We start from the raw sequence: 17,624 nt of genomic DNA, 5'->3' as shown, positions 1-17,624 counted from the left end.
AATATTGGCAACAAGCGAATTCTACTGCAAAATATTCTCCAACTGAAGATTCTTGTAGGAAATTTTCTCATTTTTACTTTAACGTCGTTTACTATTTGGAAATCGTGTGCTTTATACATGAAAACGAGAATAAAAACCGTTTTTAGTGAGGCAAAACGTTGTCACGTCACGCTGGGATGGGTCATTGATGTTAAAAAAATACTGATCAAGTAGGGAAATACTGAAAATCCACCGAAGGAAAAGACGAACATGTTGTTTTAAAAATAATTTGATTATCCCCTCGTTTTTCAACAGTTGCCTACTAACTAAGTTTGCAAGAGCAACCGGAAGTCATCGTCGAACCAGCGAATGGAAGAAACTGTTAAGGGAGGTTCCCCCCCCGTTCACAGCAGCGTTGATTTCTAACATTCTAAGAAAACACTCATACGGTACCTCAAAAATTCCAATTCTTCACTACAGCTTGGACCACCAACTCAGATGGTTGGAAAAGTCTAGCTTACCGGTTTTTAAAACGTAATCCGATCTGCCATTCCGGATGCCGGAAGCTATTTAAGACAAGGAAAATTGAGAAAATTTGCAAGCTCCTTCTAGGTGATTTTAGTCAAATCTTTTTGTACAATCATTTGTAAGACCTATTTGAAGACCTCAAAAACCTATTGAGTTCTACATGGGCTGGAAAATCCCGGGAGTTTCGAATCCGCGTTCGATTTTAATATCTCCACAAAAGAATTTCTACGTAGAATAAGAAGATTAAACTTCAGTTGAGTGTCGGGTGTTTATTAAGACAATTATGTCAGATAAATTTAATTGTAAACAATAAACAATAAACAATAAACAGTCTAACTGGATAATGATAGAACAGAAGGAATACTCTTACGCCTAAATGGCTACTGTGTAAATGTACCATATGCAATGTTATAGAAGAAATACTTCTACGCCGAAAAATGACAGCTGTGTAATGTTCTATTTAAAGATATGATGAACATGTGACATGCACACGATTAAAATTCGGCTCTGTTACAGCTAAATGCTAATGAGCCTCAAATAAACAAATGGGAAAAAAGTCTAAAAATACACAATATAAATATTACACACACAGTCTGTGAGTATACGAGTTACGATTTTGCACGCGTGTATAGGAGTTAAGCACCATCAAAGAAGTAGGAGTAGTGGGGGTAATGTGGTCACGTGGGGGTAAAGTGGTCACTTGCTTGTTTGGTAGTATAACTATTGACTATTGACACCGTATCGATAGTCACCTTATATTTCATGACTTTTGAGTCACCCTGTACTACAGTGGAGCTGTCGTATGTCAAAATATAAATAAAACCAAAAATTGTTCGCTCATGGCTACGGTCGCAGTTTTGTGCGTTTCGAATTTAAGGAATTTCTAGTGAAATTTGGACCTTAGAATTTGACCTGATATTTGCAACAAACCAACAGTTTGGACGAATGTTCACATATTCTAGGGGAGAAGTACAGATATTTTATTCAATTTCAGAGATTATTTCGCATATTTCGCAATTCGTTGTTTGGAGGGCAAAGTGGTCACTGAAGGATTACTACTGACAATGTTCTGTTTTCAAAAGCTGATATACCTTATCATCTTCTGCTCCTGGTTTTGACCCAGAAAAAATATGCACCCCAACTAAAACCAAGCCTCATTTTGAAAAACATTATGTGTTTCCTACCTACTATTTCAAAAACGTTTTAAACAAATTTGGCCAAAAAACCGGCATAAATATAATCTATCTAGCGTGATATGTGTGAGTGACCACTTTGCCCCCCACAGGCCACTTTACCTCCTCACTAGAAAAATGTTCGGTTTTCAACCTTTTTTCTAATAAAGAAAAATGTACTATTTTCAATTTTCATTAAAAAAAATCGCTTACTATCCTGAACTACAATAAATTGAGCTACAATATTTATCAAAGAACGTGAATTTTAGTGGTATGTGAACAAAGGAAATGGGCATGTTTTTTAGAGTGACCACATTCCCCCAGTTCCTCTAGTTCTTTTTGGTAGGTGAGTGCTGATTGACAGTTACAATATAAGAAAATAAAAATATATATGGTTTGAGTTCGGATGTTTTACAAAATGTGACTACTTTTTAGTCGAATTTTTGACTATTTCCTATTTATACAATAAGTATCTTCTGGAACTGGGACCGACACTGATACATATTGTGCAAACTCTCTTGATGCGGACTTAATGGAAAGCGCAACAAGAACAATTCGGAACTCAACGTGCTAAAAACTTTTGTTCTTATTTAGACTTTTTTTTTCAAATTTATTATTCTAAACCTTCTTAGCATATCAATGGGACGACTCCAATACTGAAGAATGGAACCACCCAAACACTTGTGTGCAGGGTTGCCAACTATAATTTTCAAAAATCAGGATCAATGAAAATAAAAATCAGGAAGAAATCAGCATAACTTTTACTGGGTTGTAATTTTTATAGGCAGACATACTTTTATCCAGTTTTATATGCACAGTATTGTTACACAATCTTTCGCCATCCTTCATGCGGCTTAAAAATTCTATTCCCCCAGAACATCAAAAACTGTTCAAGGTAATTTTCATGTTGTCCATAGAGTTGAAGCTATTGCCTTTGAGGGAGTTTCGCAGGGACCTGAACATGTGATAATCTTATGGTACAATACCCGGTTAGTTTAGTTGATGGGATAGCACCTCCCAGCTAGTCTCCAAAATAATTTATCGTGTTGTCAGAAAAACATGACGTTAGGTGTTTCCCTATTGGATGACGTCTATCACATTGACTTATTTAGGAAGTTTATCATGGATGGATCTTCAATGGGCATCAGTGAAAAACTGAAGCGATTGTCAATGTTTCGAACTAATTCCATAATGTTCCAAATATCTCGGGTATTATGTGTCTAGGATTACCATTCTACGTTCGATTCAAATTTAGCTGTACAATTACTTCTTGATAATGAACCGTTGATCTGGAAACAAAGGAATTTTGTGGAATCTTAATTCTGGCCCAGATGTGAAGGTTTCGAAATGAAGGGTATCACTGCGCAATATCTCCCTGTCGATCAGCCAACTCTGCCTTTGTGGGCCCCTAATAGACGTAGAACGGATTGGAACAGGTACGAACGCTCTTGTAGCGTGGCCATGAAGTTGTTAACTGCTTCATTGTGGCGATCTGCGCGCTCGAAACCATCGGTCCTGGCATGGGTTACGAAATTGCCAAAGTTGTGCTGTGCTGTGAATAATGTTTTTTTTGCTCCCACCCAATGGAAAGAAATCTGGTTAAGGTTAAGTGGAGTTGCTGTATGCTGCTGCTGCTGCTGCTGCTGAGCCACGTACTTGTGGAGAGGCAAGATAACGAGTTTTTAATTGAAGAACGCGAACAGAGATAAAAATATCATTATCATCCGATCGAAAATCAGCGCTGTTTTTAAGCGATGTACTCTCACCGCGCTGGGATGACTGAAGTCCCTTGCAACACATAAAGAGTGCTACCGAGCTGATAGTGATTGCTGCTGAACTCTACGATCTTATACATATATGTGGATGAACATAACGCCTCGGGCATGTTGTAAACTTTATGAGGACATCAGATGTAAATGAATGGTATGGCTACCGAAAGGAAAAATGAAAATTGAGATACAGACACTATGCCGAAGGATGCTGTTTTATTTTTGTTTTTTTTAATGTGCACCCTGTCATATGCATGTTAATGACTCAGATTAAGACAAGAGACTCGTAGAAGTCAAATGATTAATGAGTTTCTTTCACCTTAAAATTTTCTGTTTCTTTGCGACAGTTATTGTAGTTTTGTATTTGTTTTTAATTTATGTTCCGTGTATATGTGGTTTAATCAATGTTCTTTCACTTTCACTTTTCAGGTAACTCATCTTTATTGATCAATAAAAATACTAGTACTTAAGGTAAATATGATCTTTTTTCCCATGATATATTTGATGTTCGACTTTCCTAATGCACGAACTTGCAATGATGTTCAGTTTTCCTTTATTTACTGATAACTTTATCTGAAACAAATGCAAAGTAATACTTTCTCCCGGTTCAACTTCTCATTCGTGTAATGACATATAAATTGCACACGAGAACCTTAAGATGCAGTTTTACTTGTAGCTGCGTAGGCAAACTAGATTTTCATTCTTGCATATTATGCATAATGTTTTACAGCCTCTCGATGCAGAAAAAAAAGATCGACGAGAAGCGTGTTGAACAATAAATATGTGTCCATTGCTCAGAACTGAAGAACATGGTTCGGAACCATTTGCGACCAGTTATATAAAGTGGGGAAGCAAAATCCGTACCCCGATGGAAAGCAATCGATGAATGGGGTCTGAAGTGTAATTCTCGAATTATATACAGAAAAAAAAACGTAAACCGAGTTGGCCCTCTTAGCTTCGATTCTGCTAGATCACATTATATAATGTTGAAATTTCAGCTGCAATGCGCAGCTTGTGATTAAGCTCGCGTACATATTGTCGATGTCTATGCCTTCTTGCTTGGCAAGGGAGTTCAGATTCAAATACCACTTCAGACTTGTTGACGACGGACTATTAATTTATATTACGATAGGGCAAAATTGGACACCTTTTGGATTACTGTGTTCCACCTGAGTAACACACTAACAGAGGGCCAGCGAAACGGGGCTGATGCTAATCGTGACTAGCGGCAGGACAAGATTTATTGCAAAACGTTTTCTAGCTACTTTTGCCATGTGATCAGTCTCATACTAATTATTGTTTATGTATATACAGCTACCCAACAGGTTGTCTTTTCCGTTCATAATGTACTCGATGGCATAGGGGATGGAAAATATTATAACGAGATGCCCAAGTATGTCATATGTATAATGGTGCATATGTTTTTCGTTTGGATAAAATGTCTGTCCAAGAGGAAGCAGTTAGTTGACTCGAATAAATTTGAAAAGGTGTTCTAAAGATATGACTTTGAAAACGATTTCCTGCAGTAAAAATATTCCATTCTATTTTTGAGTCTAGAAATGAATAGAGCAAATTTTTGATACCTTGTTTAAGAGAACTCGATAAAATGATACAAAGCGTCGATTTTCATGTCGTCTGGTGGAAAGCGCTTGTGTAACTGTGCATAACATAACATTGTTGGTTTCTATGCTCTGCCAAATGTTGATTGAAATTGTTACCTTAAGCGGTTTTAATGTTTTGTTGATTCGAAATGTGGTTTCCATGTGGTGGTGGCGGAATAAACATATAATTGCTGTGACCGTATGTATGTCAGCTGGAAATAAGAACGCCGCGAAAGCTGTTAGAGCTAGAAAGAACATCAAAAAGAACGCATGCTCATTTTCCTCATGCTCGTGAGGAGGAGAATGAACTCATCCATATTCAGCTTCCTTCACAAAACCACGCAATCGATCCTTTTCAGGATCACCAAAAATTTATACTGAAGGGTTAAAGTATGTTGCAGGTATGACATTTCGATTCATTCTAAAATAATATCTGAAGTCGTGTGATACTCCTAAATGTTCGGACTTATATTATAGTTTCGAAAAACACCAATTGAAAGATCAAGGCCAACAACAATCATTTCGACTTTTTCTATGTTTGTTCCATCATCAGCATTATTCTACATTTATAATAAACAAAACAAAACAGAATAGCTACCATATTGTGCGACTTACCTCGACGAGAGTCCGTAAAAGAGTGGGTGAATGGTTGGTTGGTGGGGAGATGCTCGGGTCGTGTGTGTGAATTGAGGCGTTACTCGTTTAACGGCTTTGTACTACTCCGCTTGCAACGGTGGATGATGGTACTAGCATAGTTAAGCTCCATTCACAATAGCGTTTTATATGCCACACATCTTCCCCTCTCTCTCAAAAAAAAATAATAAAAGAAGCCAAAATAAATAAATTTCAACTGAGAAAGATATCGTCTTAGAATAATAAATTTGACAGCTTTCGTCAAACTCTTAGTCATAACAACACTCGTAGTTTTCGAACGTATCATCAAGAAGCTTCGACAACTATTGTAGTATGTTTTTATACACCGCATTTCCAGGATCGCATTCAATAAAGACGGTGTAATTTAGGTCGGTGTAATTGTACGTGACCATCTTGTGATATCAGTTGTCTCTGACGTTTGCCAGTAAATAGCGAATGGAACGAAGTGAAATGTAACGAACAACAAGCAAATCTTTGACAATCTGGTGTGCTCAGTTTGTTGTTGCTTAAACTAAATGAATTTCTTCCACAAGAGCACTGAGGTATAGTATACATGAAGTAAATTTCACTAATTATTTGTTTCGTTTTAGATTTTCTATATATTTACAATGGGTTATACGCTATATTTATTTTTCGACCGACCGTACGTATTGATCTAAGTATGCTGGAACCTTTTTTGCACGATTGGTCCCTCGTTTGAGGTCTGCTGCCTTACATGTAGCACTGTTATTAGGTGACGATGAAGTTCCCTCGTCATTGAGCGGATGATGTTTTTTCCAAAGAGACACTTTCTTCGTCTGCGTAACATGTCGTTTTATCGTTTGGCCATCCTGGCTATGGAGAACCAAAGTTCCGTTATTTTCATCCGAGACAGCGTATCTTGTTGGAGAGAATCGAGACTGTCCTTTACTACGAGATTGACGCTGAACGATAACCGTATCTCCGGGTTTAACACGACATTCTCGTGCACCACGGCGAGTGTCCTCTCTCCGCTTTCCTTCTAGTTTTGCCTTCCGATCTCTTTCGTCCAAGAGCCTATCGTCGATGAGTGATTTCCCGCGGTTAATCAAAGGTAATCCGCGTCTGATTTTTCTTCCCATCAGGATTTCTTCAGGTGGAAGCCGTGTTACGCTATGAGCTGCGGCGTTATGGGCATTTACTGCATCGCGTAGTTCAGTGACGTAATTAGTTTTGTTGGTGATAGCAGTCGACATCGCCTTATTTATAGTTTTCATGCTGCTCTCCACCAATCCATTCTGTTGGGGGAAAAGGGGCGTGGAAAATAATGTTGTTATTCCGCGTTCTGTACAGTATTCCTTGTATTCCAATCCATTGAATGGAGGGCCGTTATCTGACTTCATGTTTTTCGGGTATCCCTCTTTTTCAAATATCTCATCAAGGATCTTCCTCGTGCATTCAAAGCTAGTTGACTTCACGGTTTTCGCAAAAATAAACCTTGATCTGTAGTCGATAATTACCAAAATTGAAATTCCGCCAAGAAGAACGTAAGGACCATTGAAGTCGAGTGCGATTGTTTCCCACACGACCTTCGGAGCAAATACTCGTTGCATGGTAGTAGGTCTTTCTGGTTTGCCATTCATTACGCAACTCTCGCATGATTCAACCCATTTTTGTACCTGGGACGATAATCCCGGCCACCACACTCGTTGCCTGGTTATGCTTTTCATTTTTGCTACAGATGGATGTCCTTCGTGAGCAACTTTCAAAGCCTTGTTGTGCAGTGATGGTGGTACAACAGCACAACCGGTTTTTATGATCATTCCGTCACGAACAGATAAGTCATCTCGCACGTTACGGTAGCTCGTGTCTACGCATGACCAGTTCCCTGATTCTAATGCAGCCATAACACGCTGAAGTGGTTCATCTTGTGACGTGGCGTTTGCGATTTCTTTTTCGGTAAGAATTTCAATTAAATTCGCTTCCAACATTCCAATTTCCCACGGGCTAACATCGTCGTCGAAGGGCTCGTCTTTGCCGTCGTAAAGTCTGGATGACGGGTCGGCAATGTTCTCCTGTCCGCGTACATACTCCACGTCGTAACTATAGGGACTTAACCGGAGTGCCCAGCCATCTGCCCTAGTTAATGCTCGTTTTGATTCCTCTCGTGATCGATTAAGGATAAACGCTACTCCTTGAGCATCTGTGCGGAGGGTGAAATGTCTGCCTAAGAGAAAATAAGAGAAGTGTTCTACTCCCCAAACAGCACCTAGTGCCTCGCGTTGGTTCTGGGCATATTTTCGTTCAGTTGGCGTGAGAGCTTTGGATGCAAAACTGATAATTCTAGGTTTATGAGTATTGCTTTCTTGTATTAGAACGGCGCCCACTGCGCTGGGGGAAGCGTCGGTATACAATATAGTTTTATCTGTTTCCGAGAAGTACCCTAGGGCGGTTGTACAATGTAGTATGCACTGTTTAATTAAGTTGAAGGCTTTTTTCTGCTCCGTGTCCCAGATCCACGTTTTCTGTGTAACAGTTTCCCACAATGGGCGCGATATTTCTGCGAAATTGCTCAGATATGGACTGATAAAGGATGCAAGACCCAAAAAACTTCTCAGTTCGGAAATAGTGGTGTGCTCCCTGAAATTGTGAACGCTCTTGACTTTTTCTTCATCAACGTGGAAGCCATTGCCGTCTAACTGGTGCCCAAGGAACTTGATGCTGGTTTTGTCGTACTCACACTTTGCCGTGTTAAGCGTGAGGTTGTTGCTCTGTAATATATGGAGTACTTCGCTAACGATTTGCCGCAATTCTTCCAGGGTTTCCGCAAAGATCAGAATGTCATCAATATATACTATCACGTTTTCAACGCCAGCAAATAGGCGCACCATTTCTCGTTGAAATATTTCTGGAGCGCAATTTACTCCGAACATCAACCGTGCAAAACGGTACATACCATTTTCTGCGAGAAAGGTTGTCAAGTCGCGTGATTCTTCACATAGCTCCAGATGATAAAACGCGTTTTTCAGGTCCAATTTTGTAAAGTACTTTGCGCCATGGAGTTTTACTCGCATTTCATCTACCAAAGGCAGTCTAAAATATTCTCTATTTATGGCCTTATTCGGCGCCCTCATATTGATCACGAGTCGGAAATCTGACTTGCCTTTGGCCACAGCAGACATGCCACTTATCCAAAGGGGTGCCTTCGTTACCTTTTCGATTATTCCCTGCTGTTCTATCTCATGTAACCTTAATCGGGCAGCTTCCCTGAATGCTGCTGGAACATTATAATACGCGTTCTTAGTTGGGGGGATTGATTTGTCCACACTAAATTTAACTTGCACTCCCGGCATTTTAGGAAAAATACTGGGTTTAATGATGTCGCAGCTGTTTACTGTTTTGCCCACTTGGAGGAGCTTCAAATCGTGAGCAGTGGACCGGCCTAGCAGTGATCTCGCACCATCAGGGACAACATGGAAGGTTGTGACGATCGTTGGTTTGTTTGTTCCTGGAACCTCAATGGTTGCTTTGAACGTGCATTCTATGAGCATAGGCTTAGTGGAAGCGTAGGCATGCATTTTTTGCTTAGGTTGTTGTGTGATCTGAAGTTTCGCGAGCCCCGCTTGAAGATCTCGTTTCAAATGCATCCAATCGCTGCCGCCGATTACATTGACGTCGGCTCCCGAATCGATAAGGAAACTTATGGGACTTGCGGATCCGATACTGCAGTCGACTATTGCTTCCTCTAGAGTGAGGGTGTTAATATGCTAGAAAAGGAATTTGAACGGGTTTTTGAAGCTCAATAAAACGGCTAATTTATGTGATCAACGTATATTTGAAATCGCTTTTTCTTAGACAATTAATCATGTTTTACCTGTTTTTCGTCAATATTTTCCTCGCTTGAGGACTCAACATCGGAGTGCTTCGTGACCTGCTGTATGGTTCGCCCTGTTCGACATGCGACTGCAAAATGTCCTCGTTTGCCACACTTATCGCACGTCCTGAATAAAGCGGGACACTGCGGATTCCGGTGAAAAATGTTGTTACATCTTGGACAGCGTGTTCGACGTCCTTGTGTCCGTGTAAGCGACCGATTATCTCCTGCTTGTAGGCTGAGCGATAGCCTTCGAGAGATCAACGAGAACCTTCTCGATTTGTTTTATTCGTTCGCTTGTGTTTTCGGTCTTCTGGTGCTCGGTAGTGTTCGACTCATGACATGCGGCGGTTTCTTTCGTCTTCGATGTGGGCTCGTCGACATCGTTGTGGTTATCCACACTGCAAACATTGCTACTGTCGCTTTCGCTTTCTTCTTGGGCGCTTTCATTGGTATAGTCCACTGAGCATTCGCTGTTGCTACATCCGTTGCTACCATCAAGATTTGAACCATCGATATCGCTAGGGTTTATTACTCGCGTCGGTTGATTGTCGGTTGAACCGGACTGGTCTCCATCGTCTTTCGATCGAACGTATTTTCCGTTGCTTGCCATGGTTTTCGGAAGTATTAGTTTCAGAGCTTGCGAATTTTAACCTGCAATTTGCAACATGTTCATTATTACTTTTGAGGTTTAAAAACATTAGCCATCAATTAGGATAGCTGTATGCATTGGTCGAGCTTATTACGTTATGGAGGCAAATAATTTCGTGACACTTTTAATTAATGGCATGCGTGTCATAACAACCAGGCATTTTTTGCATGATTCATTGCTTTGTTTTTTGGTGGTTGTCCCAATCCACTAATGCTAGAAATGCTTTGCAATAACACCAACAGCAACCATTCAGCAATGCGGCATCGTTTTGAAACGATTCGAGTAAATTTGCAAATGAGCATTTTATAATGGCGTCGTTTTCAAAGTTCAACATATTTATGATGGCGTCGTTTCGAACGACTGCAGCAGTTTTGCAGTTTTTGTTTTTGCATTTTTCCAATTGTGCAGTTTGGAAGCGAATCAAGCATACCTTTACTATTTTTTGAATGCATTGGCGACGCTATTGTCCCAATCCGCTTGTTATGAGCGTGGCTATTATATTTACAAATTATTGAGCTGGAAATGGAAGATTCCATTCGGCTCGCTTTAATAAGATGGCAGGATCGCCAAATGTGCGACTTACCTCGACGAGAGTCCGTAAAAGAGTGGGTGAATGGTTGGTGGGGAGATGCTCGGGTCGTGTGTGTGAATTGAGGCGTTACTCGTTTAACGGCTTTGTACTACTCCGCTTGCAACGGTGGATGATGGTACTAGCATAGTTAAGCTCCATTCACAATAGCGTTTTATATGCCACACACATATCAGTATATCTTTCACAACGTTTAAAAACAACATGTAAATATAAAAAAATAATGATAACAGACACTGTAAATCGTTTCATTTAGTCTCCACAATTGATTTGAAATCACTGAAAAACCGCGCCGCGGTGTGTGAGAACAAAAGAGCCCATGGTCTAGCGGAAGGTCTAGTATGAACGGTTGTTGTCGTACTATTCTCCCCAGGCGATTCCGTTAGAGTTAGAGTCTCTCAAGATCAACCGTCGATCAGGAAGGACTTGGCACATGACAGCAAATTGCTTGCGACTAACTACAACTCTAGGAAGCCAATACAAGCTTACACATGCAGAGGGTTTTACCTCTGACAAGTAACGGCCTCGATCTTTCTTGCAGGTGACCGATTCTAAAAAATGAGTGTCACTTATTGATCCCCGAATAGTATGAGTCATTATGATCTAAGCGTCTAAAATTGAAATCGTGAAAGAAGAGAACTTTCTTGAAGAAAGTCAAGTTTTCGACAGATCGAAAACATCACAATCAATTTTATGAATGAAAAATTTGAACGTATACGATTTAGGAATAAAACTATGATAATTCTGCTATACTCAATTTTCCAACCAACGGGTGTGTGAGAACAAAAGAGCCCATGGTCTAGCGGGAGGTCTAGTATGAACGGTTGTTGTCGTACTATTCTCCCCAGGCGATTCCGTTAGAGTTAGAGTCTCTCAAGATCAACCGTCGATCAGGAAGGAGTTGGCACATGACAGCAAATTGCTTGCGACTAACTACAACTCTAGGAAGCCAATACAAGCTTACACATGCAGAGGGTTTTACCTCTGACAAGTAACGGCCTCGATCTTTCTTGCAGGTGACCGATTCTAAAAAATGAGTGTCACTTATTGATCCCCGAATAGTATGAGTCATTATGATCTAAGCGTCTAAAATTGAAATCGTTAAAGAAGAGAACTTTCTTGAAGAAAGTCAAGTTTTCGACAGATCGAAAACATCACAATCAATTTTATGAATGAAAAATTTGAACGAATACGATTTAGGAATAAAACTATGATAATTCTGCTATACTCAATTTTCCAACCAACGGGACTTGTCCTTGAACTTTGGGAGTGGTCACATTCTTGCGCCGGGTTTCGCAAACTTAGTCCGCCACTATTAAGTCTACTAGCCACGTGACGGGGATGTTGTTTGTGGTTACTGGTTGTTTCTGCGAAAGTATATTCCGAAAGTTTCTTTAAAAAGCGTTCTAGTTTACCCTTGCGACTCTTCTCAACTATCAGATGAAAGAGCTCCGGCGTGGTTCCTCGTACTATAGATACTTATTTCAATAGCATGGCAGGATTCTCCTTGTTGGCACAATACGCAGCCACGTGGCTCACAGACTTGCACTTCTGACTCAAAACAAAAAAAGTCACGCTCCATCACTTCGATTGGTTTCGGATGTCATACCCACTGGAAGGCTAAAAGAGGCTACGAATTCAGTAATCGTAAAACAAGTGCAGCGGCTCGTTTCGAACGATCGTAAAGTGAAGTTACGCGAGTTAGCTGATGCCGTAGGCGTAGCGGGATACATTTTGCACGAGTTTTTGGACATAAAAAAGCTCTCCGCGCGATGGATGCCGCGCTTGCTGATTGTCGACTAAAAACAGCGGCGCGTTGATGATGCAACAGCCGGTTTGGCGTTGCTGAAGCGTCATCGAGTGGACTTCCTCCCAATACGAGATGGAAAATTAAAGGTGGGAAGATTTTTCAAATCTGTGACGTCACAGATTTTGTTTATGTATGTTACTTTTCTTATAATGGTCCACTACATAGGAAAAGTGTTGTTATTAAAAGTAAAAATAAGCAAATGAAATGAACGAACTAGTTTTTTTTCCTAAATCAATGCTAGCGTTCAAAATCATAAGGGGCCGATATTTTAACAGAATCTGATATTTCTGTTTTTTTATGTGTTCTAAACTTAATTTCAATTCAATTTTACTTCTCGTTACGTCGACCAAAAACGTGAACGAACAAAGTCAGAGTCAGACAATCTTTTGTTCCTTTGACGAATAAACGTTTGACAGTGCAAAGTTCAACACAATCAAAATCCGTGAATCTTCCCACCTTCTATTCTTCATCTCGCTCCCAAAAGGCAGTCTGCAGAGTGACTGACAAGCTACGAAAGCCTGCCAAAGCGGCCAAAATACGAACGGTCGGCCGGAAAGGTTTTAGTCGTCGTTTTTTAGGATGCGCATGGTATAATCTTCATCGATTACCTACAAAAGGGAAAAAAATGGGTGGGTTATATCTATGATATGACCGCAAGGTTGACGTGGGACTACCTTAGCGTAGCAATCATTCGTTTGTATTGATTAAATTTTTGATAGTATGAAACAATTCCCGAATTCAATTGAATTCAATATATGTTGGACCATATGGCCAAGTTGGACCAATTATGATTCCAATTGGTTGCTCACCCATCATATTCTTCAGACTTGGCCCCCAGCGACTACTATATGTCCCCAAAACATCGAATGAGAAGGTCATCGCAGAGACTGAGGCATATTTCGAAGATTTAGACGTACTACAGTAAGCGAATCAAAATGTTGGAAACTCGCTATACCAAGTGTATTGCCCTTGAATAACTCTATGTTGAGGAATAAATACAGCTTTTCCCAAAAAACTATTTTTTTTTATTAATTCGTTTATTTTTACAGGCTCAGTTACTTAAGTTTAAAGGAGCCGAATTCTTAAATATAATTTTAAAACTATATATATAAACAATTTTCTTACATCTATGGTTAGTAAGGTGGAAAACCGATTACTCGCGGTGTACTCGAGATTAGAAGGGTGACATATTTTTTGGAGAAGGACGGGATATAAGGAAATTGTAACAATGTTGATGAACACTCAATTCTTAAATCTATTCGCATATCTATAGTGTATTTACATTTTACCTTAGTCTACTATTTATAGCAAGGGGACGAATTACCCGCAATGGAAGGGAAGAAGGGTATAAGCATATAGGGACAATCACACACGAAGATCGATAGCTTTAAGGAAAACATATATATGGGACATGTAATCAAGGTCTAACCGAGCCAACACATCTCTTACCGGCACATTGGGCTGTTTTCCTCGGGCCCGAAGGGAGTTTTCTAAATTTGATCTGGTGACCAGATACACCTCGCACGACCAAACAACGAGCTCGATGTCGTGATAACCTTGGCCACAAACGCAGAGATTGCTGCTGGCAAGATTGAAACGGAAGAGTAGTGCATCAAACGAACAGTGATTGGACATGAGTCGGGAGAAGGTGCGAATAAAGTCCCGACTCAATTCTAGACTTTTGAACCACGGTTTGAGGCTAACCTTAGGGATAATCGAGTGAAACCACCGGCCCAATTCATCTTCATTCCACTTGCATTGCCAGTTAGCGATGGTATTTATGCGGACTAAAGAATAAAATTCATTGAAGGCGATTTGACGCTGATAAATATCGCCTTCAATACCTTTGCTAATGAGTCAGCCCTCTCATTACCCGGAATGGAGCAATGTGAAGGGACCCAAATAAAGGTAATGACATAACAGCGTCTGGATAAAGCACTCAAAATTTCTCGTATTCTCTCAAGGAAGTACGGCGAGTGCTTTTCCGGACTCACTGAACGGATAGCTTCGACAGAGCTAAGACTATCCGTTACAATGTAATAGTGTTCAACAGGTCGTGAGGCGACGCTGTCCAGCGCCCAGTGAATTGCTGCCAATTCAGCAATATACACTGAGCAAGGGAACTGAAGACTATGGGAGGTGCTGGAAATTTTGTTGAACACTCCAAATCCTATGGACTCGTTTATAGTGGACCCATCAGTAAAGTACATATTATCACAATTGATACCCCCATACCTTGCATCGAAGATCGTTGGAGCGATCCTCGATCGTTGATAATCTGAATATGCATGGATATCTTGCTTCATGGACAGATCAAAATGCACAGAGGAATTGATGTAGTCAGGAAAACAAAAACGGTTGGGAATATACAAAGAAGGATCAACCTGCATGGACCAAAAAACTATTGTTTTTATTAAAAATCCCGGGACTTTTCAGCCCATGTAGTATCTGCAACATTCTTATTTGCATGCTTCCGATTAGACACGAAACTCATCGTTTGTTCGGTTTAACCTTACACATTTCCTTCACGGAGGGATATCTTGTCAGATCTGTCGGGATTTGAATGACCTTCAGGACTTTTCGGTTCGATTTGGATTAGAGGTTAAAGGTTCAAATTTGAGCACAAAGGGATGGGAGGAATGACTGCGAGTTTTTTTAGGTGTGGGCTTGACAGGGAAAGCTTTACAAGTGTACGAGTACGAGTAAAGGAAATGCATTTCCGTCGAATCATATTATGTACACTCGGTTCAGCTCTGATGCATGCTTACGGGATCGGACTACTGAGAAGCCACCTCAATTGTCTATTTTTTCAGAAGCAACTAAAAATGGTTGATTCATTTTTGCCTTCGCTCGATCAATACTCACGCTGGCCATTACGTTGTAATTTTCCCCTTCTACACTGCATTTCGAACGAGTTATTCACAATGGCAGTGCTAGATAAAACCAACAACAGTACCCTGAACTATCCGATATTGTTCGCACACGAGAAAATCGTCGTCATAATTTCATCGTTGTCAATATTTACTCCCTTGTTAACCTTGCACTTGTAGGCAAAGTTGTCAAATTAACTCTAAAAAATATTAACATCTACTGTCTGCATCTACACTTAGACACTGAAATCCCAGAAACAGGCTTTTATACTTGTGGCACCTACACAACTATTCGTAACTTGTTCTTTTCAGACGGCAAAACTGGGGGAGCACAAGTAGGACCAAACAAAACGTGGGATTAAACACAGCAGGAAATCACGCATCCAGCGAATAATTCTTTGCACAGTACCACAAAATACACCAGCGCTCTCCACCAGGCGGCATGAAAATCCAACGCTTTGGGTCACTTCATTGTGTTCCACCTTCTGTTTGAAGGTATAAACAATATCGCCCCGCGATCTGATGTTGACTGACCGCTAGCAGGAGCAAGACTGTGTAGTAGAAGTTGCAAGTGCTCTTTCTTACGCTCTGGTCCCTATCAATTAGATACCGGAGGCGGAGCTTAATTATGCGTTAGGGTGAGGACTAATTTTTACTCATTTCTACGAGACATCATTATTTCATTTGATTTCATTTTATATGGTTTTATTGGGAATTCTTGGGAGCTTTTAAATATTTGTTTTTCAATATTTAAAAGTTCTTACGGTCATTGGCCGATTCTCTCAAATGTCTATAACGCCGCTGAAATTAGTAGAAATTGTTCGCCATGTGTTTCAATAGTTCGATATAAAATATCAATATTCTTTTTACTGAAACACGAGGTTTACCATATTACACATACCCTAGACACAAAAACATGGTTGGTTTGTTCGAAAACATTTGAGAATTATTGAAAAAAAACCTTTTTGACCTTCCATCCATTCGTACTCAATGTTTATATGCACTGTCGTAATGCGTCTGGTCGTGGTAACGATAGATTATGTTGCTGAAGTTAGCAACGTCAAACATGATTTTTCCTCTCTACTCCGCACGACGAATGACGCTTAAGTTACAGTATTTCCGAAGGCGAATGGCGTGGCTATATTTTGTCAATTGACGAGCCGAGTGTCCTCATTTGTTATCGAATCCGGGTATCAAATAGGAGCTAATGAATAAAGGTTTCCAGGCAAATAGTCTTCCAGAATAAAATTAGAAACTTTGCTACCTACCTTCAATCGCGGCGCAGAATAAAGAAGACTATCTTTTAATATTTATTCGATGCAATAAAAATATATAAATCTACTTTCCATAACATAGGCCAATGCACAATGGTCCAGGAAATGTATTTAACACTTCACGGACCGCTTACGAGATTTCTCGTGTTTCGCGTCCCATCCGTTGCGAACCGCTCTCGAGATTTCCCGTTTTCGTGTTCCTTCTTTACGGACTTGTGTGAAATTAGCGGATAAAAGTTTCTGTTGCGTGCAAGTTTCTGTTCAACGTCTTGCTGAATTTAATGAATAATAAATTATTTCAGATGAAATAGATTGATTGTTTATCAAGTAACAACCTTCAAAATCATGCTCATCAGATAGAGAGCTGAATCATTCATCTTCCCACATAATTAATTTTATTCTTGATCGTGATAGAGAAAAGTTATAGACTGAAACTTGAGCATGGGTCAATATAGGAAAATATACAGAATTTTGAAAATCAAAAAAAAAGTTGTTCAAATAGAGTTATCGAAGTTATTCGTTACAGAAATATTTTATCTATCTTATTTTATTTATCCAGCGAGACGTTGAACAAAAATTGGACGCAACAAAAACTTTTATCCGCTGATCTTTCATCCGCTAACTTGAATGAACTGCAAAGTTTAAAGCCTCATTAAAACTTGCAAGCAAAGCAAGCAACTTCACACAAGTAAAAACGTGCGGTCACAGGCGTATGTCTTACAGATTTTATCCCGGTCCTCAAAGTGTTAAGTGGAAATTAGCATTTAGAGCTCGACGTTTATTCTCTGGACAAAAACTGTCTGAGACAAAATTGTTACATATGATAGGGTGCACATTATAATGTCAAAAATAGGGTGACCAAAATTGTCGATAAAATAAAAAAATATAACTTTC

At 39.9% G+C, this 17,624-nt stretch overlaps 1 protein-coding gene across 7 annotated transcripts in view; it reads left to right on the top strand.

The window, feature by feature from the left end:
• LOC129775413 (protein TANC2) overlaps positions 1 to 17,624 on the top strand; it is a 249,928-nt gene that overhangs the window by 43,106 nt on the left and 189,198 nt on the right. Inside the window, exon 2 of one of the 7 annotated variants that reach the window (XM_055780152.1) lies at positions 3,878 to 3,919. The exons of the other annotated variants lie outside the window; for them this stretch is intronic. The gene's annotated coding sequence lies outside the window, so the exon portion shown is untranslated. The remainder of the gene's footprint in view (positions 1 to 3,877; positions 3,920 to 17,624) is intronic. 7 annotated transcript variants of the gene reach the window in all.

Source organism: Toxorhynchites rutilus, chromosome 3 (genome assembly GCF_029784135.1).
Source record: "Toxorhynchites rutilus septentrionalis strain SRP chromosome 3, ASM2978413v1, whole genome shotgun sequence".
NCBI classification, from domain to species: Eukaryota; Metazoa; Arthropoda; class Insecta; order Diptera; family Culicidae; genus Toxorhynchites; species Toxorhynchites rutilus.
Note: the sequence above shows the minus strand (reverse complement) of the source record. Positions and strands in the feature narration are given on the sequence as shown.